At 43.2% G+C, this 23,882-nt stretch overlaps 1 pseudogene; it reads right to left on the bottom strand.

Annotated features, from left to right (window-relative positions):
* The window catches only part of LOC105099897 (serine palmitoyltransferase 3-like), a 102,675-nt pseudogene that overhangs the window by 40,738 nt on the left and 38,055 nt on the right, over window positions 1–23,882 (bottom strand).

Raw genomic sequence — 23,882 nt, 5'->3', positions numbered from 1 at the left:
TAAAGGTTACATAGACAAGAACAAATACACTTTTAAAGTAATCCATCAGACTTCAGGATGGAGAGTACGAGAGAGAACGACACTGAACTGGTCGGAACTTCGGGCTGTCAGGAGTCCTTGTTTCAAGTGGGTTTCAATGAAGGAACTCGAAGGGGAAAATTGTGACAGCTACCAAATTTAACAACATTTCAAGGATCCACTCACTTCAGTTTATTCAGGTGCCTTTGGTTCAGGAAGTAGAGTTACACTTGGTGAAAAAAATCTGTAGCTCAGAACTGCTGCTAAAGTCATCACAAAACCACAAGCTAACAGAGCAGAGTAGCCAGGGTGAGGGTGCTCTTAAGTTTGAGACCTTCTGATCCCATGGCTTTGACAGTCGAGGAGAGGAACATTTAACCTCTCACCATATTCAGCCGAGTTCTGTGGCATCCTGGGCATTCCCTATGTTTTTAGCATCTCCCAGCTAACTCCCTCGGCCAGAGGAGGGAGGATGAACAACAATGTGCTGAGCTTGGAAGATAGTGATGCTTATGGAAGGGTGAAGACCACTGAAAGCTCTGGACGTTTTAAGCATTTGTGCACCACGTGGCAATGTGAGTGGCCACAATAAAATCTGTCCTTTTAAACCATGGGCAATCAGACGGATTTTGGCTGTACTCCCTGGTTTGTCTAACTGGTTTCCCAAGAGTCTGAACTCCTGTTCCTGCTGGTGACAATGAGTAAGGACTTCAGAATTTCAGATGAGCCATTAGCCACCACCTGCATGCACTCCTTTTAGGCCTGCTGTACCCTTGTAGGTGGAGCCAACACCATCCTGACAGTCTCTTGGGACAGGCGTAGGCCTGTAGAGATAGCTACTAGGATTTGGACAAAACTGTCGTACAAGGGAGCAGATAACTGAGTCTTTTATCCCTCAAACCTAGGTTTTAACATTTTGTTTTCTTTCTCTCCTTCCCCTCCCTCTTCTTTTAAAATTCTCTTGAACATTTCTTTTATATTGGTAACCCCCTTGGTGATATTGGCACTAGAAAGACAGGGGTAACAGTCTAATTCCATCAGATCAGAATCTGAAGTCATGTAGATAAGACGCTGGAAGATGGCACGACTTGACCCATGGCTTATCCAAAATTGTGGGAGAGAATTATTTTACAGAGAAAAATCTTGAAAAAAAGACATTTCTGATCTTGCTACTATTTTGATGAAAACTCTTAAACCCCACAACTTATAGCACAGGCCTTCTTAACACCTGACCTTTGACCACTGTTTCTACCACCCACCTTGTGTTTTTCTTGCCACACAACCAAACTACTTACAGTTTTGTGACATCCCCTTATCACTTCTGTGGCGTGATATTCATTATTCCCTCTTTCTGAAATATAACCCCCCATCATTTGTCTACAAGACTGACATTTATTCTAAGACTTCTTAGATTCTGCCCAGCAGAGGTCGTCATCCCTCTCCTTTGTACTAAGTTTGTGCCTGTGAACACAGTGCTGTCTTTTTATGCTCATGTGATCACTCATCACAGGCTCCTCTGCTCTGACAGAGGGTGAGCTCCTCGACCTTCTGGGCCTGGCTTGGCTGTGACCATGCTGCGGCTACCCTGCGCAGATGGAGCGAGGTGTGCTGAGCTGAACTGGAGCACTCATGGGAATCAGAGAACCCCGAAGACTGCCTTCCCAGACACAGGGACCTCTCTCTTACCTTCCTTCCAGCTGTGTAACCTCCTGCGGCTCCAAAGCTTTTGGCAAATGTGCCCATGCACACACACATCAACATCTCTGGGGTCCATTCCAAAGAACTCCACCACACCACGACCGCTGGTGCCCACAGATCCGATCCTGTGAGCTTCATCTATGTAGAGGTAAGCCTTGTATTTCTTCTTTAGGGCCACTATCTGGGGCAGACGCACGATGGAACATTCCATACTAGAGCATAAGAAGAAATTCTAGTCACCAGGGTGCACCCTTCTGGTAAGCTCTGTGTCACCTCCCTTTCAGTACTTCTCAGACAGCCTGCCTGACACCTTACAGGGATGACAGCGACAGGCCATTCCTTTCCTCTTAAGGCATATTTTATTTGGTTAAGAAAACCTTCCCAGTCTTGTAAGGCTGCTCTGGCATTATTTTACCAGGAAAAAATAATTTACATTCGATGGATTTACATGCCTTGACTTGTTAAACAACTAGCTCACGGCCTTGTTGATGAATTTATTTGTAAAGCCACCTAGCGTAGCTAGGCTGATCACGTTGGGTTCTAGGTGCTTTGCTAGTTTTAGTTACATTGCTCTGTGGTGATCCTTCTTTATCAGCCTGCTACTGTCATATTTGGCCAGTTCTATCTGACCTAAATTCAGTGCTTAAATTGCCGAAGATTAAAAGACGGAATTAACCAATATACTTAAGATGAGAGAAGCTGACCATGGAGGAGTTCACGGTTGTGCACAGAATGTAAAGCTGGAGGAACTCTCTTTAAAGGAGGGGCTTGCCCTGCTTCTACCGGTTTCATTGCATCTCAGGTGTTGATCGTTTGAAATGGATGCCTGAGTGGAGAGGAGGGAAGCGCAAGTCCGTAATTTCTAGGCCCAATCCTGGGAAAAGGATTAACAGGGCTTGGTGCTTGGTGCCCTGAATGGTTTGTAAAAGCCTCTTGGGACGTGTTGATTCTCATGACCTCTCCCAGGAACTTGAGTACTTTTAGCATTTCTGCCATCTCCTCTTGTTTAGACTGCAGGAATCTCCCTTTCTTCAGTTCTTTGACCAGAGAGTTGAGTTCCTTCCTCAAACTCAGGTTGACCCTCATCATTTTTCTGTAAGTATCAGCGAGGCTAAGTATATTTACTGAATCTTTGTTGATCCTGGCATTCTCTACAGATGTCTCCATCCCAGCATTCTCCTTTTTTGCAGCACAAATCTTGTCAATGAGTTGGCATTTCTCCTCAATCAGTGCAGCCAGTGTTTTTTGCCAACTTCTCTTCATGTCTTCCATAAAGTCAACTTCTATAAGACTGAACAAGTCTGAAAGTACATAAGACACTCACCAATAAGCTGATGACAGGTAGACATGCCAATGTCTGCCCTTCTAGGTTCTGGAAAGAGAACCATGAACTCAGGCCACTGGGCAGCAGCAACACCACGACCTCACTCAGCTTCCCAAAGAAGAGCCCTAAGCCAAGCTCCACAGAGGATGGCAGCCCCTCCATGGCACTGATCCACCACAGGACTCTGCCCTGTTACCATGGATCCACCAGCCACAACAAGCCCCCGGGGAACACACCAACATTCCACCTGGAACCCAGCCAGCAACTGACACCCTGGATTGGATTGGCCAGGGATCTTGTCAGTGTTGGGGGAAGGGCTGTATCAGAGGAGAGGTTTGTAACAAAATTGTGATTTTCTCCATTATGGTCATATGGTCATTTTTTCTTCCCTCTTTCCTTTGGTGTTTATCTCAATACACCATACAAATGAAAAAAAAAGAAAGATGAATGAAAAACCCACAAAAGAACTTTAAGAAATACAGTATTAATTAAAGCATAGGAGAACGCCCTAGTCCCTCCTGTTCAGTCCTCAGGAGCCCAAATGCTTATTTGTGGCGCCTGGCGGTGTCCCTTCTTTCTCTTCCCTTAGGGCAGTGGGTCTCAGTCCTGAGTGGGCACCAGGATCCCTTGAATGGTTTGCTGGGCTCCACCCCCAGAGTTTCTGACTGAGAGGATCTGAGGTGGGCTGAGAATTTGCCTTTCTACCAAGCACCAGGGAGATTCTAGTACTGCTGGTTGGAGACAGCACTCTGAGAACCACTGCTCTAGATAAACTTTTGTTTTAGTCCCAGCTGCTTATTTTTCATGGTATTATTGTAATTTGGTGAATTTACACGGTATTGTAAATTGCAAGAATGCTTCAAGTCCTCCAGCAAAAGGAAAAATAGGGAGTAAATAAGCACGGAAAAATGGCACCTCTGGAAGCCAATGGATTTAAAAGAACTTTTGTCTTTAATCAGTTCTCAGAACACTTTGTCAGCCGTGTCTACACCGCACAGTTTTGACTGCCCTGACAGGTGAGTTCTAAGAAAATACACAGACTCACACTCTCACCCCACGAAGGGGGTTGTCAAACAATTCAAACAACCCATCGATTTAATTCAAGAACTAGTCAATTGATACAGAGAGTTGAATTTCTCCCTTCTTCTTAATTAGTTTATCTATTAAATTTAATGTATTAAACAAATTAAGTGTTGGGTCAATTCAATCAAAACAGTCCGGCTTTTGTATAGTCACCCAGACCTATGGGTGTTGGATGTAGCAGTTATGATTTTTAAAAAAATTTAAAGGATTTTATTTTTCAGAGCAGTTTTAAGTTCACAGCAAAATTAAGTGGAGGGTACAGAGATTTCCCACATACCCCCTGCCCCACATATGCCTAACCTCCTCCATTATCACCGTCACCCACCAGAGTGGTACATATGTTACAGCTGATAAACCCGTATCATCCAACCCATACATCATCATCTAAAGCTTGTAGTTTATATTAGGGTTCACTCTTGGTGGTGTAAATTCTGTTGGTTTGGGCAAATGTATAATGCCATGTATCCATAATTATAATATCCCACATTTTCACTGCCCCACAAATCCACTGTGCTCCAGCTCTTCATCCCTCTCCCCACCCAACCTCTGGCAACCAGGGATCCTTTTGCTGTGTCCATAGTTCTGCCTTTTCCAGAGCATTATGTGGCTGCAATCATATACTATATATATGCTATATACCTTTTCAGATTGGCTTCTTTCACTTTAGTAATATGCATTCAGGTTTCCTCCATGGATTCTCATGCTTCCGTAACTCATTTCTTTTTAGTGCTAAATAGTACTCCACTGTCTGGATGTTCCGCAGTTTATTTATCCATTCACTGACACTAAAGGGCATCTTGGTTGCTTCCAAGTTTTGGCAATTGTGAATCAAGATGCTATAAACATCGGTGTGCAGGGTTTTGAAAACACAAGTTTTCAGCTCCTCTGGGTAAATACCAAGGAACAGGATTGCTGGATTGTAAGGTGAGAGTATGTTTGTAAGAAACCACCAAACTGTCTTCCAAAGTGGCTGCACCATTTGCATTCCCACCAGTAGTGAACGAGAGCTCCAGGTTGCTGCATCCTCGCCAGCATTTACTGTTGTCAGTGTTCCTGACCTTCTGATAGATGTGTAGTGGTATCTTACTGTGTTAATTTTCATTTCCCTATTGGCATATGATGTGGGGCATCTTTTGACATGTTTATTTCCATCCATAAATCTTCTTTGGTTTAGTATCTGTTAAGGTCTTTGGCCCATTTTTAACTCAGTTGTTTATTTTCTTATTGTTGAGTTCTAAGAGTTCTTTATATCTTTTCCATAACATTCCTATACCAGATGTATCTTTTGCAAATATTTTCTCCAGTCTGTGGCTTTTCTTCTAATGCTCTTGACATTGTCTCTCAGAGCAAAGGTTCTTAATTTTAATCCAGACCAGCTTATTGCATTTGTGTTTTCACAAGGTCATTCTGAATGGCTGTTTTCAGATTTGATTGATTGATTGATTGATTGATTGATTGATTGATTGATTGATTTTGTTTTCAGATTTTAATGGAATGAAGATCAAATTGTGTTACAGAGTTCTCTTCAAATAGAGTTCTCTTATGTAAGTTTGCAAGGTAATTCCAGTATTTCCTTAGGGAACTGCTTGTTAAAGTTGTTTCCATTGAGAAGGAAGAGCTTACACCTGTCTGATGGCCCACACTGAGATGGTAGCCACACCACTTACTAACTGAGGACTTGAGCAACTTACACGATGTTCTCTGCCTCAGCTCCCTAGGATGTAAAATAAGCACGATGGGGTCACGCTGTTCCTAAAGTCTTTATAAGGACGACTAGAAACAATGCTGGTAAAGTGTCTGACACGCAATGAGCTCACATTGGGTTCTCTCTGTTCTCAGGAGGAGTTCAGATGGAAGTGGTTGCAAAGAGGAAGCCTAATCTGAGAAATTGGGAACTCTTGCCAATGCTCTGTGTTGAATCTTCTAAGAAAAAAGCATACGAGTGTCTTACATAGTAAGCGGCTGTATGCCTTCAAAATTCTAGAATCTTCTTCTCATCTTTTAAAATGTTATGAGTTGGTAACACAAACAGGCCAGAAATGGACATGTCGCAAATAGCCACTCTTTGTTCTGGAACTGAGTTTGGCAGGAGCCAGAGTTAATGTTCAACAGTTTGTAGACACTCAGGGCAGCTAATTAGCCATCCTTGCTGGGGCTGGCCTAGCTGATGTTAGGAGTCTGCCCACCTGGTTTATATTTCTTCCTCTAAGATTAATGACTCAACGATACTGCCAATTTCTGGAGTTAATGCAGGGCACACATGAGTCCAGAGAGAATTCAGTTTTTATAAAGAGTTATATTCACCCACACTAAGTTTTCATTTTCTCAATGTGACCAGATTTGAACTGAACCTTTTCCTACAGTGGGATATGGAGTTTGTGTGCATAACAAGGCTATCTGTGTTATTCCTGTGGATTGCTGTCAAATAACTGTGCCAAAAATGGTAAAGAAAACAAGAACAGCATTTTATTCTTTCTTCCTGATTGGAAGTTTGTGTTTTCTTTTGATTTCAATAGAAAAAAACCCACTAAAATACAACTGTAGGTAAAGATAATTCCACCAGTTAATTTGAAGCCCTGTGCAGGAACCTGAATTATTCTTACACCAGCAAGCCAGTGAGTAATTTCTTTATATCTTTTCTATTACATAATGTATTAGCTAAGCGATGAGACTCCTTTTAGAAATTTCCCTCTCACCACCTTCTCCTCCACATAAAAAACATATTACCCACTGGTAGGGTTGGGAATTAAACCACTGGTTTGCCAACTCACATGGTGGGAAAATCTCCTTGGTGGCCCGAAGTATAATCCAGGAGAAGAAAGGGAGGTGGAGAGAGAGGGAGTAATGGAGTTAAGATTGATTAAAAGTAAAGTAACTACTGTTTTCTTTTTCTTTGTCTTTATTTGTTTAAACATATAGATATGGGTTAGAGTTTACCACCGAGGTTCTCAATCCTCGATTTCGATGTTTGTTTATATATGTGTTTTTTGAAAAGGCTGGACAGTATTTCTTGATCAGTTTTATTTTGAAAGCTCGGGCTCCGGTGTGCTGGTTTCTACCCCAGGATATTTGGGATCCCTCTCCCCATCTCTAGTGTATTTTTGAATAATATTGAGATTTCTCAGCCACAAGGAATTGACAACTAGACTTCTCAGAGACACAAAAGTAGAAGAGTGTGGCTAAAACAACACAAAGGAAAATGAAGTTGAGAACACTAAAATAATACTATTGTACTTTTAAACCCCAAATCATGGAATCGTGGAACTCTAGACTTCACATTTCAATGTCCCTATTTTACAGGTGCAGAAGCTGAGCCCTAGAGAGGTTAATGGAGAAAGTCAAATGGATGACCTTGCATTTTCCATGTTTACTTCATTGGATGTGGACATGTGGGCTGACTGTCTGTTTACACTGGGCCTCTGCCCCAGCAGGGCCACTTGGTTTGAATCCCAGCTCTGTTTTATCTCAGTTATCTCCCCTGGGGCAAGCTCTCTAGGCCATGGAACCTCAGTGTCTTTATCCTCACAATAACCTCAAGAGTCCTGGGGGAGCTGACCCGGGTCGGCCCACCTGAAATATTTAACAAGGAGCAGACACATGATAAATGTGAGCCCTGTCCTCTGACACCCGTCCTCCATGTGTCAAACAGTTTCACTGTGCAGCTGGATTATTGTCTTCCAAGTTGCAACTTCTTCAACCAGAAATAAATTTAATGATGGAGACAGCTACCCTTGTTTGTGGGTTCACTGTGGGCTGGGCTTCTGCCAAGCACTAGTTTCATTTAATTCTTACAAAAGAACCCTATGAAGGGCACATATCTGTAGGCAGCAACACAGGATTTGAGCCCATGATCCAGGCCTCCCCTTAAATCCTGACTCCCCTGTATTCTATATACAAATAATAATACGTACATGATTTATGGATTGTGACATTATTATTGTTACTATTATCGTAACTGCTTTTGTGGAATTTATTGCCTTCCCAGACTTGGTATGTAGCCTTTCTATTTTGATACCTACCTGAAAATGTCTGGTTTGGTTGGTTGCTCTTTTTTTGAGTTTTGAAAATTGATTTATGTGAGTTGTCTGTGGTGGGGGGACTTTGCCCATTGGGGCAAACCACAAGTCAGAGATAAAAAGGATCTGGGAGGGAAAACTCTGAGGAGGCTTTGTGTAGACATCCACAAGGCATGTGTCCATAACGTCTCTAAAAAGTAGAAGTGTATTTGTGAACCATTGATTTCATGTTTCTAACCCTGACCCCTTGGAAAGTTTTGTGCGAAATAATTTTATTTTCTGGTGATAGCAGCAAATAAGAACACCCACATGTTCCTGAACTCTAGTCTAGGCTAGCTTTATTCTACAGATGAGGAAACTGAGGCCACAAGAGGTACGGAGGCCTGTCTGAGAGATGCCTTGTTTCCAGTCTTTTAGGTCACAATCTCATTTAGAGACAAGATTCCTGTGCAAGTGACATAAAAGAAACCACTCTGTGAACCACATCCATAGACAGTGGAGACTTCTGTCTGTATATAGATCAGGTTGATTGAGCTGCTGTGGTAGACTGCCTTCAAAGGTGGTTATCTGCAAGTCTTCCCAGCCCAGTACACACAAGCCAAGCCTCCCACATAGTGGTGGGGTCTATTTCCCCTCCCCTTGAAGCTGGGCTGCCCTGGTGACCAATAAGTTACAGCATAGTGATGCTGTACCAATTCTGGGCCTAGCCCTTAAGTGCTGGCAACTTCTGCTTTCATCCTCTTGGAAGCCAGCTGCCGTGTTGTAAGGAAGCTCTGGCTAGACTGCTGAATGACAAAAGCCTGCATGACAGAGACAACAGCTTCCCAGGAAGAGGAGGAAATAAGGCACCTCAGTTTACTGCCAGTACCAAGAGCCCAAATGTGTGAGTGAGGTCATTTTGGATGTTCCAGCCCCAGCTGAACACTTCATTGAATGCAGCCCCATAAATGACCCCAAGCCATGCCACGTGGAGCAGAACTGCCCAGCTGGTCCAGATACCACACCGCAGCGTGAGAAGTCGTCACTCACTATAGTGCCTTGAGGTAGTTTGTCTCACTGGGCAACCACCACTGCTAGTGAACCCTCGTCTGCGGTTTGGTGCCACACTGTCTTGGAGCCAAAGTCCAGACCTGGCTCCCCTGTTCTCCTGAGATCACAGTAGGACCCAGGCCCAGCACCGCCATTAACAAGCCCCGCCACTGGAGTGGTTTCTCTGGGTAACTGGTGGGGATATTTGACAGTGAACCCCTGGTAGTCCACTTAACGTCAGTCATGATCAAAGGACTGAGAACACAACTTCCCTTCAGTGGAGCCGAGTTCTGTTTATGTGCAGTTGGGTTCTGTTTACTCTAGTTAAAGGAGCTTCCCTCCCTCAGTGGACCCAGGCCTGGCTGACAGGTGTTTAGACAAGGGCTCCCATCCCAGACTGGCATCTGGCACACATCACACAGGGAGAAAGACCCAGGCTTGAGGTTACAGCAGCCCAGGGTCAAGATGAGATTATTTCCTAAAAGGAGCACGTTCAGGGCTAGTGAGTGGCTAAACTCTTCTACAGCAGGGTTCCTCAGCCTGCACCCTTTGACATGTGGAGCCAGACAATTCTCTGTTTTGGCGGACTGCCCTGTGCGTTGCGGGAGGTTTAGCAGCATCCATGGTCTCTGTCCACCAGATGCCAGTAGTCCCCTGTTGCAGTTGTGTCAGATGAGAATCGCCCAGCCTGCCTGGGTGGTGCACTCAGGGCTGGTTAGATCACCTGCCTGAAAGAAATGCTGCTTCTGGTCTCCAGCATCCTTTGCAGCCACACTCCTCCTTGCTGGGAGTTAAGTCCTCATTCTGACACAGAAGGAAGGGGACCAGGCACAGCCATTCAAGGAATGACACAGCGATTAATATCAAAATGGTGGAAGATTCAACTCCCAGTAGGCCTTGAGGCTCAAGATGGTGGGAGAGTTGACTTCTAGTAGAACTTAAACTTCATTATACACTCATAGTAATATATTAGCATGGTGAATAACATGCCCACAGGCACCATGGCAGTCCCAAGGCTAGCCACAAAGGGTCAAAGAGTGAGCAATGGCCAACTTCCTGGGAATCTCAGCCCCTTCCTCAGGGTAGTTGGAATGGTTCTCCCACTTATTAGCATATGAAACTATTAAGCCCATAAAAACTGGCAACATGGCATCTCGTGGTCATCTCTCTCACTCCGTCCTCTTCAGAGATGGCCTGCACTCTATGGAGTGTGTACCTACTTTTACTTTAACCTGAGCACCCAACCCCCACACCTCATGGCCTTTCTCTTGCCTTCTGAAACAGCCTATACTCCATGCAGTATGTATCTCTCTAAATAAATCTACCTTTACTCAACAGTGGTTTGCTCTTGAATTCTTTTCCTGCTCAAAGCCAAGGACCCAGACTTGACAGGGCATGTCCCAGGGGCTCCATCAAGACCTGGGACATGGCCCTCCTCATGCCCACATCCATTTTTCCTGCATCACTCCAGAGAGATGATGTGGGTCCTAGGCTTCACATAGGAAGCTCTCACATTTCCATACTGCAACCTTCTACCCGCAATGAGTCCACAAGGTATTTCTTTGAAATAGGACTTGGATGTAATATTTTAAAATTGATCGAATACATTTGAACAAATTACATTTAAATCAGGGTACTGACAGGAGAAGCAGAGAAAATGTGTGTGACACAATTAGGGGGTGCTATGTTCTAGGAATCTTTCTTGGAAATCCAAGCATTAGTGATAACATACTCTTTGATATCCTTTGACAAGAAAACTAACAATATAAATAATAAAGAAGAGGAATAGTTATTGGAAATAGCTTCTGTGTAGTATGCTGTCGATAGTACCTGGCATGATATGGGAACCAGTGAACACATAAAATGTCATTTCTCTTTCTTTAACAAAAGCCAGAGACTGATTCTTCAGCTGATGCATCAGGTTGAATGTGGAATCAATCCATTTCACCAAGATAATACAAGGGCTGTGAAAGAAGAAATGGAAGAGAAAGGGGTCTTCATTTTATTTTATGTCCTGTATTTTCATCTGCAGAACAGGCATAATGATACTCCTGGAGTCAGTATTGTGTCCTGGTCATACAATATTTCCTCATTACAAAATGGACCAGACTTTTTTCATCCTCATCCTCTTGACATGCGGGCAGCAAGTGACACAGTTACACACACTTGAGTTCTCAGCTTCTCCTTTCTAGTGTCTGGAAAATTCTTTGGTTTTCTCTTATCCCTCTTCTCTTCCAGTATCCTTTGTGGGAGCCATTTCTTCTTTTTCACCCTTTTCCTTTTGAAACTTCCTTCCTGGTCCTTTTCTCTGTTTTGTCATTTACCTGCCAGTGGGTCTCTCACTTCAGTGAACATGAGTCATCTTCTGGGGAACTAGTTACAACGTGGATTCCCCGGCTCACTCCAGAGATTCTGAACCAGTCGGTGTGGGATGGGCTCTGCAGTGTGCATGTTCAGGATCTTAGGACCCCTGGGTCCATCACTCAAAGCCAGACCTCTGTTTTGAACTATATAATGATTTTCCTACCACATTTTAGACAAACCCACAGGTACCTGAAACTCAGCATTTCCGAGGTAGATCTTGCGGCAGACTGCACCACCAGCCTCAATTCCTACACCCCCCCCCCATTCCAGTCCTTTGACATGTGACTTCACAGTCCTTCCAACCAAAGGGTGGAGGCTGTATCCCTGCCTCTGATGTGGGTTCAGCCAAGTGACTTGCTCGGGCAAACAGAAGCCAGGGAAGACAGCAGGCTAGTACCAAGCTTGGTTTTAAGAGGCCTTACATGTTCCTGCTTTTCCTCTCAAGCTTCTACCAGTAATATGAAGAAAGCACTCCCAGACTAGCCCATTGGCCCTGGGAGAGTCCCAGAGAGGCTGAGAGACAAGAAGGGCACCGTCAGCCCAGCCCTCTGCAGTCATGAGTGAGAAGCATGTGCTATTTGTTGGATGCCACTGAGGTTTTAGGTTGTTGGCTGGTAAGAGCTACCTAATGTCATCTCAAAAGCCCTTTCCCATCTGGCCCCTGGCCACCTTCCTGATGTGGTTTCTCAGTGTTCCCCAGCACACAGCCTCGCAGTACTCGCTCCTCTGTGCTTCCCCTCTCATCCGCCTGGAGAACCTCCACACACCACTGACACTCTTCCAGCCAACAAAACAGATTTTCTTCCTTGTCAGTGTCCCTGATGACTCATCGATTCTTTTTTTTTAAGCACTCATTCCATGGCTCATTATTTGTTTTTGTTTTTTTTCTTTTTTGTGGGGGAGATAATTGGTTTATTTATTTACTTATTTTAATGGAGGTACTGGGGATTGAACCTGGGTATAGCGTGTACTCTACCACTGAGCTCTACCCTCCCCCGACGTTGCTCATTGTTTGATCTCATTTCCCTCCATGGAAGACAGGGACCTTATCTTAGTCATCCTTTTAGCCTTAGTCCTGATGCCCAACATTAGCACTAAATTGATATTTGATAATTGAATACTTTTTCTTTTCATGAATTGAATACGTTTTCTTTTCATGGAGAAGATTGTAGACCAGGAAACAGGAAAGAGATGGCATTTTTGGATCTAAATAGGAATTATGAGAAAGAATAACTGCCTCATGCCTGCAATGATACATATTTTTTTAATTAACTGTGTTTTTGGCTTTTGTTTTAAGGACAGGCAGATACATCTGAGTCTTCACATAAGATGCTGTGTCTTAGTGACACTACACCATTGACCACTAGATGGCAGCCAAGGAAACAGCGTTCTCATTTTGAGACTTTCAGGGATGATAAACCTTCATCTTTACTGACGTTATGCTTTAGGCTGGGTTCCTAAAATGTTAAAGGAATCCAAGGACTGGGGGGACCAGCTCCATTTTCTATAATCTACTGCAGGCCTGTTAGTTTCTGAATAGAATAAAGAGATGAGGAATATACATATTCCTGTTTAAAGAGTTTCTCCTGAGATTTGGAATTTATAAGATTTTGTACAGAAATGACACATGATGAGTGTGGTTCCAGGGCCACAGTAATAAAAGCAAACCCACCTAACTTAATTAGCTGTCATTTAATAATGAATAGTATAAGATTTTGGAAAATCTGTTCATGCAGAGATTATTGTACTGTTTATGCAATCAGAACAGTCACATACATATTAAAGGTTGAGTTCGGGAGTTTAAGTGAAGCTCACTAACTAAAATAAAGGCAGGATAGAAAACAGCCTTCAAATAATCTTGATACATTTTACGTATTTTGCAGATGGAAATGGAGCAGGGGACTTGTTTCCGATGTGAAAGGAGAGCTCCATGAGGAAAAGCTTTCAGTGGAAATTCAGAAACCGCTGGTGTCCACACATTGGCACCCCTGAGCAGAAGGAAAATCAATCAGCTGTTTTTCCTCTTGAGGGACAAACTCACTAACCTCTTAGAATCACAGAAACTGGACAGAGAAAGGAATGACTTCACTCACCGTGGGATCTGGACTTGTGTTAACATCCAGTAGTTCCTCTCTGGTTCTTAGGCCCTTGCTCTATAATTCTACAGTGTGTGGGGTACAGACCTGTAGGATTCTGGAGATTGTGGATTATGTTCTGCAGGCCTTAGGACAGTCATCTGTTTCAGCAAAGTGCATGCTCACAACTGCAGGGGATTTTTACATAATGATGCTTATTAAAGCACTTATCCTGGCATTATGTTCATCCTCCTGACACCTCTGAAAAGTACAGAAGAACCATGAAGTGTTTTTGTTTTTGTTTTTGTTTTTGTTTTCAGATAAGCAAACTAATGTCAGAAGATTTGTAAAAACCAATAACAAAAACCAAAAACCAAAACCAAACAAACAACTAAATCCCTACAACCAAACAAACTAGTTTCTTGTTGGCCTATAAAGAAAATTCTGAGCTATGAAAATTAAAAGAATAAATTTGATGCCATCGAGGCACACCTACATAGAACTACTGTACAAGGTTGTTGTGAAGTTATAAAGACACCCTTTGCACTTGTAATCACCACCAATGTGAGTATCACTAACACCTTAGACATTATTCACCACCAAGTCTGGATCACCAAGGCTGGTCCCTTTGGTTTGTGAACGTGGAGAGGACTGAGCTGGCGTGGTGGGTGATGGATCATGCCCTGGGGGCTATGTTCTGGTGCAGAGCAGTCCTGTTTTGTCACAGGCACAGCTAACTGGATTATGGGTTACTAAATAGTAGGGGAGGCTGGTTTGTGCCCAAAGCTACTATCAGACTTAGGTGACAATTACACCTTGCCAGCCTGTCCCTAAATTCCAAGCCCTAATAATATCAGCAAGCCTCTAGGATCTGGGGTAACGACAGGAACTGTCATGTGAAAAGAGGACTCAGGCGAACAACAAAAAGTAATCTAATCTTCTCAGAAAGGGGGCTCGGTATAGTTCAAAAAGTGTCTTCTTGAAGATAAGAACTAGGTCTCTGGCTTCTTTCCTGCTTCCCTGTACAGACCCATCCAGAAAACCTGAACCAAAGTAACTGCAAAGTAGCAACACTGTTTCTTCTGCCCTGGCAGCCTGTTTCCTCCTCTCCTGTGCAACTGAGCTTTGCCAGTATGTGAGCCAATATGTGAGAACCTCCCTCCCAGTTCTGGATCCCCAGCCCCCAGTCAGGCTCAACTTCAGCCTCCACTTTCCATGCGCTGTCCAGTGTGGTTTCTGCTTCACCCGACGTCATCCAAAGCTCGGCAACACCCACCTCCAGGTGCACTTGGATACATCCTCGGCTGCCCTGTTCCGTGGCAGCTCGCCAAAACCGTTTTCACGGCTACACATGATAGACACCCAACAGCTACTTCTTAAGTGAAAAGATAGGTTGAATGATGAAGAAATGCCACATTATTCTTTCTAATCCCTCCTGATCCCTCAGAGATACTCAGTTTTATCCTCCAACACTGAGCCCAAATGTGAACTATTAAGCCATAGGTACTTAAATAACTGTGAATAGTGATAAATTATTCTTCCTTTTAAGATGGTTGTTGGGGGACTTCCCTCTTGTTTAGCCTTTGGGGGAAAACATCATCATAGTGGCCAACTCTGGCGAGCAAAGCAAATATTTTTCTCAAAGTCACGTTTATAGAGTCTTTTTTCCTTGAGATCAATGAGGGCATTTCTGATGCATCGAAAATACGGTGCCTCAAGTTTTGTAAAACAGTTTGGGTAAATACTTTGGTTCAGATTTTCTGCACTTGATCTGAGCCAAAAGGCCGAGAAGTGATTGGTTCAGGTTTTCTGGATGGGTCTGTAAATATGTAGGCAGGTGTCACATGTCCTTTGGTAGGTTAAAAAGCAAGGTAACCTTCTTGGAAGAGACCAAAAGGCAGCTGGGAGCAGCAGAGCTGGGCTGGGCAGGGGGTGAGGCAGGTGCTGGAGGCAGGGCCTGCTTCCCCAGGGGAGAGGGTCACACCAGAAAGTTCTGGCCTTGAGGACATGAGATGAAGAACAAGCAGAGCCTAACGCATGGGAACAGAGTGTCCTGTGCGCTCAGGCTCTGGGCCCAATGTCACATGGAGGGCTCTGATCCTCAGGGAAGGGCCTGTGGAACTAGACAGAGTACTGAGCTGGGACCCGGAGTGAGTGGGGTCAGTGCAGGAGGTGAGCCGGGATTCAGGGACACTGTGGGAGCCCAGGGCTCGGGGGCTCAGGTCCAGGTGCAGCAAGGACAACCACTGAATCTGGCTGTGCCTGCCTAACCCGACTGCCTGACCCAGGAGAGCTGCCTGGGAGACGGAGGGTACCACGTCCTGCACGCATCATGCTACCATCTGGGGGTGGCAGGGGGTGGGAAGGAGGTAAAAGTTCACTGTGCTTAGAAATGGGAACTCTCAGGTCAGACCTCCTTGATTAAAACCCCAGCTCTGCCTCTTTCCAGCTCTGCCTCTTTCCAGCTCTGTGTCTCTAAGCAAGTCACCTCTCCATGTGTGCCTCTGTTTCTTCACCTGCAAAAACAGGATAATCAGCAGGTGCCTTGTTGTGTGGCTGTGAGGTAAACAGAGTCAGTGCCTGTGAAAGTTTCATTCCATGAGGGCTCAAGTCTTTATCATTAGAAGAGACAGAGGCAGTTGTTTTATTTATTAAAGCAAACAACCTGGTTCAGAAGGCCGAGTCATACCTTGAGATCTAAAAGGTCATGGCTTGTAAAGTGGGCTAAGGGATGTTTATAGGTCTGACCTTTCACCAGACAACACCTGTGAGCCCTCATTTCGCAGAAGAGGTGGAGCTCAGCATGTTCCCACCAACTCTGAGCGCTTGGTTCCTCCTCCTCTCAGCCTTCAACTGCCTCTAGATAGAATATTGGTTCTTCTGTTCTGCACTTACCCCCTCAACCACCCCAAATTTTTGGCCTGCCCAGCCCTCTGACCTCATGGAAACTCTCCTAGCTGAAAAGATGGCTTCTCCTCTTCCAGGCCAGCTCAGGAAGCCCCTTGTGACTCACCTGAGTGAGGTGATTACCCACAGCCCCGTGGCGCACATGTGGTCCTGCACCAGCAGCAGCAGCAGCGCCTGGGAGCTCCTCAGAAATGCAGTTCAGGCCCCACCAGATCTTCTGAATCACAGCCTGTGTTTTACAAGACTCCCCAGCCACCCCACCCCCCACTACAGTGATGCCTGCGTATATTTAAGTCCATGAACATTGTTCTGGTATCTATATTATATGTAATTACCAAGAGAGTGAACAGATTCAGGCAAAATAATAACTCAGTTCTGATTTTCCCAAGTCTCTGTAAGAGAGGCTGACCTTTCCAGAGAGTGAAAACTCACTCAGGGTTTGAGGTCCTGGAATGGTCAGGGTGCTGATATACTCAGCCCCAAGGTTGTGTTTACCAAAGACCTCCAGGTGCCCCATGGGCTCACACTCATTTCCTCAAATGCACCAGAACCATTGAGGAAAATGAACTTGTGGGTCCCTGGTTGGAGTTGAGTCCTTAGCTTGTGTTGTCAAATGGCTGGAGAGTCTGTTTTGAGGCACTGATGAGTCACAAAGGCAAACTGAGGACTGGCCATTTCACTGAGGTTGCCCATGGTAGAAAGTGCAAGGAGATCCCCTTAGCGTGTAGCCAGAGGCATTCACAGTCCAAATTTCAGCTTGTGGGTTGAAATTCAGGCTACTAACAGGACAAGCCATCACACTAGATTGGTTTTCACACAAGAACTCGCAGCTCTCCAGGTCCTGCGTGTGGCCTGGCAGTGGCTGGACTCAGCCAGTGGATGAGAGCATCAGCCCCAGCTGTGTACATCACACTTACACCTCCCAGCCCAGCTCCTTACTTCTAACACAGACCATTCTTTGCCCAAGAGGCTTTATTTCTAGCCATGGGAGCATACTCAGCCTGAGTAGGGACAGCCCTCAAAAAACCACAGGTCAGAACTGGTGGATAAATACCCCAGCTCCCACCCCTCAGGTGGCATAACACTGAGGCATGTGTATACTGATGTCCAGCATTTCCGAGTAGGCCGTAGCTCCAGTTGTGTATTATGGTAACTTGCTTCACAGCACACCCTTTACTTGCTGTCTCCCCTTCCCTGTCTTCATCCCTTGCTCATCTGCTGGTGCATCCTGGGGATCACTTCCCAAATAAATGACTTACCCTCACATCTAGGTCTCAGATCTGCTCCTGGGGAAATGAACAAAGACTAGAGCTACCAACCTGGGTCTGAATTTTGACTCTCACCATATGTCATCTTTGTGTCCTTAGGGAAGTCATTTAACCACTTTGAGGATGGGTTTTCTTTCAATCAGTGGGAATAATGAAGAGAAATATGAATCTGGATTTTGTTAAATTTAGATGAATTAATTATATAAAAGTCTTGAAGTAGTGCTTGGCAACAGTGAATGCTGAAAGAACAATAGTTATGATCTCAATAGTGTTGCCCATTGGTATTCATGGGGGTAGCTTCCAGGAACCCCTTGTGGACATCAAATCTGTGGATGCTCAGATCCCTTGTACAAAATAACATAGTGTTTGCATATAACCTACACACATCCTCCCATATACTTTAAATCATCTCTACATTACTCATAATGACTAATGCAATGTAAATGCTGTGTCAGTATTTGCCAGCATGTGATGAATTAAGGTTTTACTTTTTGTAAATTTCTAGAATTTTTTTCTAAGTATTTTGAATTTGTGGATGGTTGAATCTGGTGGATGCGGAATCTGCAAAACTGGAGAGCTGACTGCAATTGTCCATATTTATTATCCAAGAAGAACTAATCCGTGGGGATACATTCTGCTAGAAATGCACTTCTGAGTCCTCTGCTTTTTCTTGGAGGGTACAGGCCTTGGGTGTTCTGATTTGGTTTCCTTTCAGAATTTTCCTTCTTTTAGTCTTTTCAGCTCCTCATCCTGGTTTTCTGGGAAATATAGAAATGATGAATAGCTCAAATTTATTGGTTAAGCCTGTTCACATAGGATTCAAAGTTTGTTATGATGGTCTGAATAGTTTTAACTGAACTTTAGGTGTATTTGCAAAGATCCAGAATTCTAATTTCTTTACAGTTGCTCTAAATATCAAACCAGGATCCTCTGGTACTGATCTATATCAAAATGGGACCTTTTCTACCCTGATGACAGGAGTGTATCCTTGATGTGTAAGCAGAGGACATAGGCGGAGCAAAGTCCAGGAAAGCAGAACAAATGTAGTTGCATGAAATCCCATAATCCTGATATTTATGAACATTCCAGTTTAGGTGGCCATTCTTCAGAACCCATCTCACAAGTTATCCCAAGCTCCTGTCTGGGCTGGTTGCATCCTTCCTACACACACACAAGAAGGAGACATTTTCTGCAGATCCTTCAAAAAATCTCAACATTATCATTCCAATCTGTATGGATGCACATTAGGAATTAACATATCGTTTTCTACTGAGGTATTTAGTATGATCCTGGGAGCAGCAAAGCACGAAAGGGAGCCACCAATAACTGATGCCTTACGTGTTGTGATTCCAGTTCCCGGAGTCATATGCTCAGTCACAAGCTCAGTTCCAGGCGTCACCACTGAGCAGCTATGATCCTGGACAGGTACTAAACAACCTGTGTAAGCCTGAATTTCCTCATCTATAAACTAGTACTTGTCTCATGGGGCTATCCCCAGGGTTAAATAAGTACTTAAAAGAAGGTCATTAGCTCAGCATCTGGCACAGGGTAAATTCTCAGTAAGTGCTAGTTGCTGGTATAAAATAACCACAGTTCACATTTATTATAAAGATATAGATAAGAACTATTATTGATTAGCTGGGGGTACGTAGAGAGAGCATGAGTAATTACTGAATATTTTAAGAGCTTTGTAAAACTAGAAGATAAAATGAAATTCTTGAATTGTAATTTCAATAAAAGGTTAAGGATGTAAAACTTTATTTGACAATAATTTCAAACCTAACACAAAATTTTCAAGAATAAAAACACTACAAAGAACACCCAGCTACATTTTACCCAGATTCATCTACTAACACTTCATCTCACTTGCTTCATCATTGTATCTACCTATTGATCGATTGACCTGTCTATCTACCTATCTATCTATCTATCTATCTATCTATCTATCTATCTATCTACTTATCTATCATCATCATCATCTCTATAGAACCTCCAAGGGAAGACTAGTATGAATGGTACAACTTGGGCTGAATTCCAAACAGTAATAAATACAGGATAAAGAAGGTGCAACATTGTGATTTATAATAAGAAATATATATTTTTGGTTTTCATCCACTCTTACTGGTACATACCTTCTTAAAGTGATGACAGCTTTATTGTCTTTTGTTATATTAATGGGGTGACTTTTGGAAATCACCTGAGGATGGAAGCTGGTTGCCAGGGGAACCAGCTCTAAGATTGGAGGGTTGGAATTTTTAGTCCTACCTCCTAACCTCTGGGGAACAGTAAAAGGCTGGAAATTGAGTTCAATTACCAACAGCCAATGACTTAATCAATTGTGCCTATGTAATGAAACCTTTGTAAAACCCCAAAGGATGGGGTTCAGAGAGCCTCCAGGTTGGTGACCACCAACACGGAGACTTAGGGAGAGAGCATGGAAGCGCCTGCATACTTTTCCACCTCCCTTGCCCTGTGCATCTCTTCCATCTGGCTATTGCTGAGTTATATCCTTTCACAATTAGCTGGTAATTCAGTAAGTTAGTTGGTTTCCTGAGTTCTCTGAGCTGTTCTGGCAAATTAATTGAACCCAAGGAGGGGGTTAGGGGAACCTCTGATTTTTAGCTGGTCAGTCTGAAGCACAAGTGACAACCTGGAATTGCAATTGGCATCTGAAGTGGGGACAGTCTTGAGGGACTAAGCCTTTAACCCGTGGAGTCTAGTGCTATCTCCAGGTAGGTAGTGTCAGAAGTGAGTTGAATTACAGGACACCCAGCTGGTGTTGTGGAATTGCTTGGTGGTGTGAGGTAACCCTCCACACGTTGGAATTGGCTCCTAAATTATTAGACATTGTAAAAGAAATGCCGTGAGGTGAGCCAATCTTTACAATCCATAAAGAAAAGTCTTTTCCATCTGATGCTTTTCAAAGCTTTAACTTAACTCAAAGCCACTTGTATCTCTATTTTCATCTCCTCTGAACATATGGGAAGGATTCTAAATGCTTTGAGCAAAGGTGGTTCGTCCAAGGAACAACATGTCACGAAGCAGAGCTGCCCAGGCACCTTTCATTGCTTCTTGAAGTACATACATCTTAGCTCGTATACATGTCTCTGTCGCCCTACGTTAACTGGCCAAGGCTTCAAAGTTCTTCTCCAGTAGTTCAGCCCCACACTCAGGACACACCGAAAGTCTTGCTGTCTTTGAACACTCCAGATTAGCCTTCTGTTTGAAATGTCCTTTCTCACATCCCTGATTAGAATTCTCTTAATCTTTCAAAGTCTATGGCAAATTCTATCCATTTCATGCAATCCCCAGAATGAAGTGACTTCTGCATTCTTCTGGGTCACCATAATGTTTTCTGTTATCCCTTAGTGACACTGGTGATGACAATGATGAGGGTAATAATAATTGTAGTAACACAGCAGGCACAAACAATTCAGTGGTTTCCATAACCATGCATGTGCTAAGTACCTGATAGTCCTCCTCCAACATACTATGACTCAGGCATCATAATTATCCTCATTTTTGGAATTAGTAAATATAGATCCAAGAAGGTTAAGTAATTTGCCTAGGACCACATGCTAATAGTCTACAGAACAATGACACAAATGCTTGGGTCAAAGTCTAGTTTTTCTTTTTAAATGCCAAATTAAAGGTTTTTAATTCATGTATGCTCTATGGTAATTACAATTTTAGGAAAATTTATTTACAAGGAAATGTACAGATCTTAAGTATATAATTCAATGAATTTTAATAAGAATATAAGCATCACCCCAGTCAAAATATCAAATATTTTTCACTGCAAAAAGTTTCTCATGCCTTTTCTTACCAATTCATCCCATACAAGGAGAGGCAAGTATCGTTATGATTTATATCACCATAGATTAGTTTCATCTGTTTTTGAGTTTTCCATAAACAGACTCATACAGTATGTACACTTTTGTGTGTGGTTTATTTCATCAAAAACAATGCTTCTTGAGCATCATCCATGTTGTGTGTATCAGTAGTTTATTCCTCTTTATTGTAGAATTGTGTTCTGTTATGTGAATAAGGCATAACTTTTTCTATTCTCTTGTTGATAGATATTTGTTTCCAGTTTCGAGCTATTCTGAATGAAGCTGCTCTGAACATTCCTGTACAGGCCTTTATTGTGAACACATGCTTTCATTTCTCTTGGAAATCCTGAACTGTGGGATTTTGGGGTCATAGTACAGGAATATGTTTAGTTTTATAAGAGTTTGCCAAAGAAGTTGTGTCATTTACACTCCAGCAATGGGCAAGAGTTCTGGTTGCTCTCATTTGCTAGTTGCTCAAATCTTTGCCAGCATTTGATGTTGTCATCTTTTGGATTTTAGCTCATCTTTTGGATTTTAGCTATTCTAGTGGGTGTGAAAAGGTACAGTGATTAAAACCTTTACTCTTAACCACTGCCTGATATCATTGTGGTCCTTTTCCACTACAATCCATGATAATTACCTTTGTATATTTTGCCTCTCCAACTAGATTATAAGCTCTCAGTTAGCTAAGATACTACTTTATCATTTTTCTGGTTCTCCAAAGGCCTAATAAAGTGCCTGAATCAGAAGAGGTGTTCGATAAATGCTCAACAAGTTTTGGTTTAGAACAGTTTTTCTGCATTTTGTGACTTTCTTTGCCAACTTTAGCCAACTTTGGACCAGGAGTGTAAAACAGAGCTCCTCACAGAGAGAGGAAGAGTGAGGATAGTTAATATGACAATGTGTTTCTGCTGATATATCTCAGGGCACACTGGCAAGATACAGGGTCAGCCTAGAATAAGTGAGGTTAAAAAATACATTTCTAGGGTTTGTTTCCATCATAATGTGTCAGAATCACATGGGGAGCTCTGAAGAAATGCAGCTACCTTGGTCCCAACCCAGAAATTTGGATTCAGCTGGTCTGGAGGGGAGTTAAGTCATTGATCCTTCATAGATATTCCCTAGATGCTTCTACTGGGCATCTAGAGGAATGGCATTCCACTGCTCTCAGTAGAATGGAGTGAGGAAATGAGAGGTTGACATATCACATTTAACCATACCCATGGATGGAACTACAGTTGAATAATTATCAACTATTTCCTTTATCTTTCCCCAAGTAGACGGAATAATCACCAACTACCTGCTTTGTCAAAGAATCAAAAAGGCATAGCACATTGTGCTAATATCAAAAGCATTTTCCTTCATCTCCTAACAAATTCACTTACTGAATCCCTAAAAGATGTCTACTGCCCACACTGTGTAGGTAATTTGAATCTGGAAGTGACAATCGGTGATAAATGAAACAGAAGTGGAAGAACTGAACTTGGCTTATAAAAGACTAAAGCAAAGATTGAGTGTTTGATGCAAAATTAAGAAATGGAGCCAACGTATTTTGAATTAACATTGAGCTTAATGTCATCATCAAGCTGTAGGTCTGAGGGGTCTCAAGTGTGGTTCTTGCAGAGGACCTGGCCCTGACCTTCACTCCAAAGAGTTCATCTTTGCACAGCTGCTGAAGGCGGTTCAGTAAACGTGTAGCCAGACCTCACCCTACTCAGTGAGAGAGGAGATTTTTCATTAGAATAACTGTACTAGCTGGAAAAGGAGGTTCACTTTAGAATGCTCCCATACATTTGCTCTCCTCTCCCACAGGACAGCTGTCCATGGTCTGAGATTTCTGTGAGGTGACATACAGATGGGAACACTCCTTCCCCCTCACTTTATTTTCTTCTCCTCACTTCAATCTTTGTTACTTCCCTGGAGAGCAAGTGCTGATGAAGAGGAACAAGGAAAAGTAGAGGGAAAGGGAAAGCAGGAGAGAAAGCGGTGAGAAGGAAGAGAGAGGAAACGTGTGTGTGTGTGCTTGTGTACATGTGCATGTGCACAGAGAGAAGGAACAGTTCTGATGACAAAAATGAAGGGTTAGGATCAGGAACTTGGAACTAGGAGGATTGTTACACATCGTATAATTCAACACTCCCATTTCACAGATGGAAAACTGAGTACAAGAAATATGAAAGGATCTACACAAGGCGATAAACAGATCAGGTGCAGAGCTGGACGAGAGATCTCAGGTGTCCACCAGCACCTCCATCTAAGTATTTCCT

This window comes from Camelus dromedarius, chromosome 18, assembly GCF_036321535.1.
Source record: "Camelus dromedarius isolate mCamDro1 chromosome 18, mCamDro1.pat, whole genome shotgun sequence".
Lineage (NCBI taxonomy): Eukaryota > Metazoa > Chordata > Mammalia > Artiodactyla > Camelidae > Camelus > Camelus dromedarius.
Note: the sequence above shows the minus strand (reverse complement) of the source record. Positions and strands in the feature narration are given on the sequence as shown.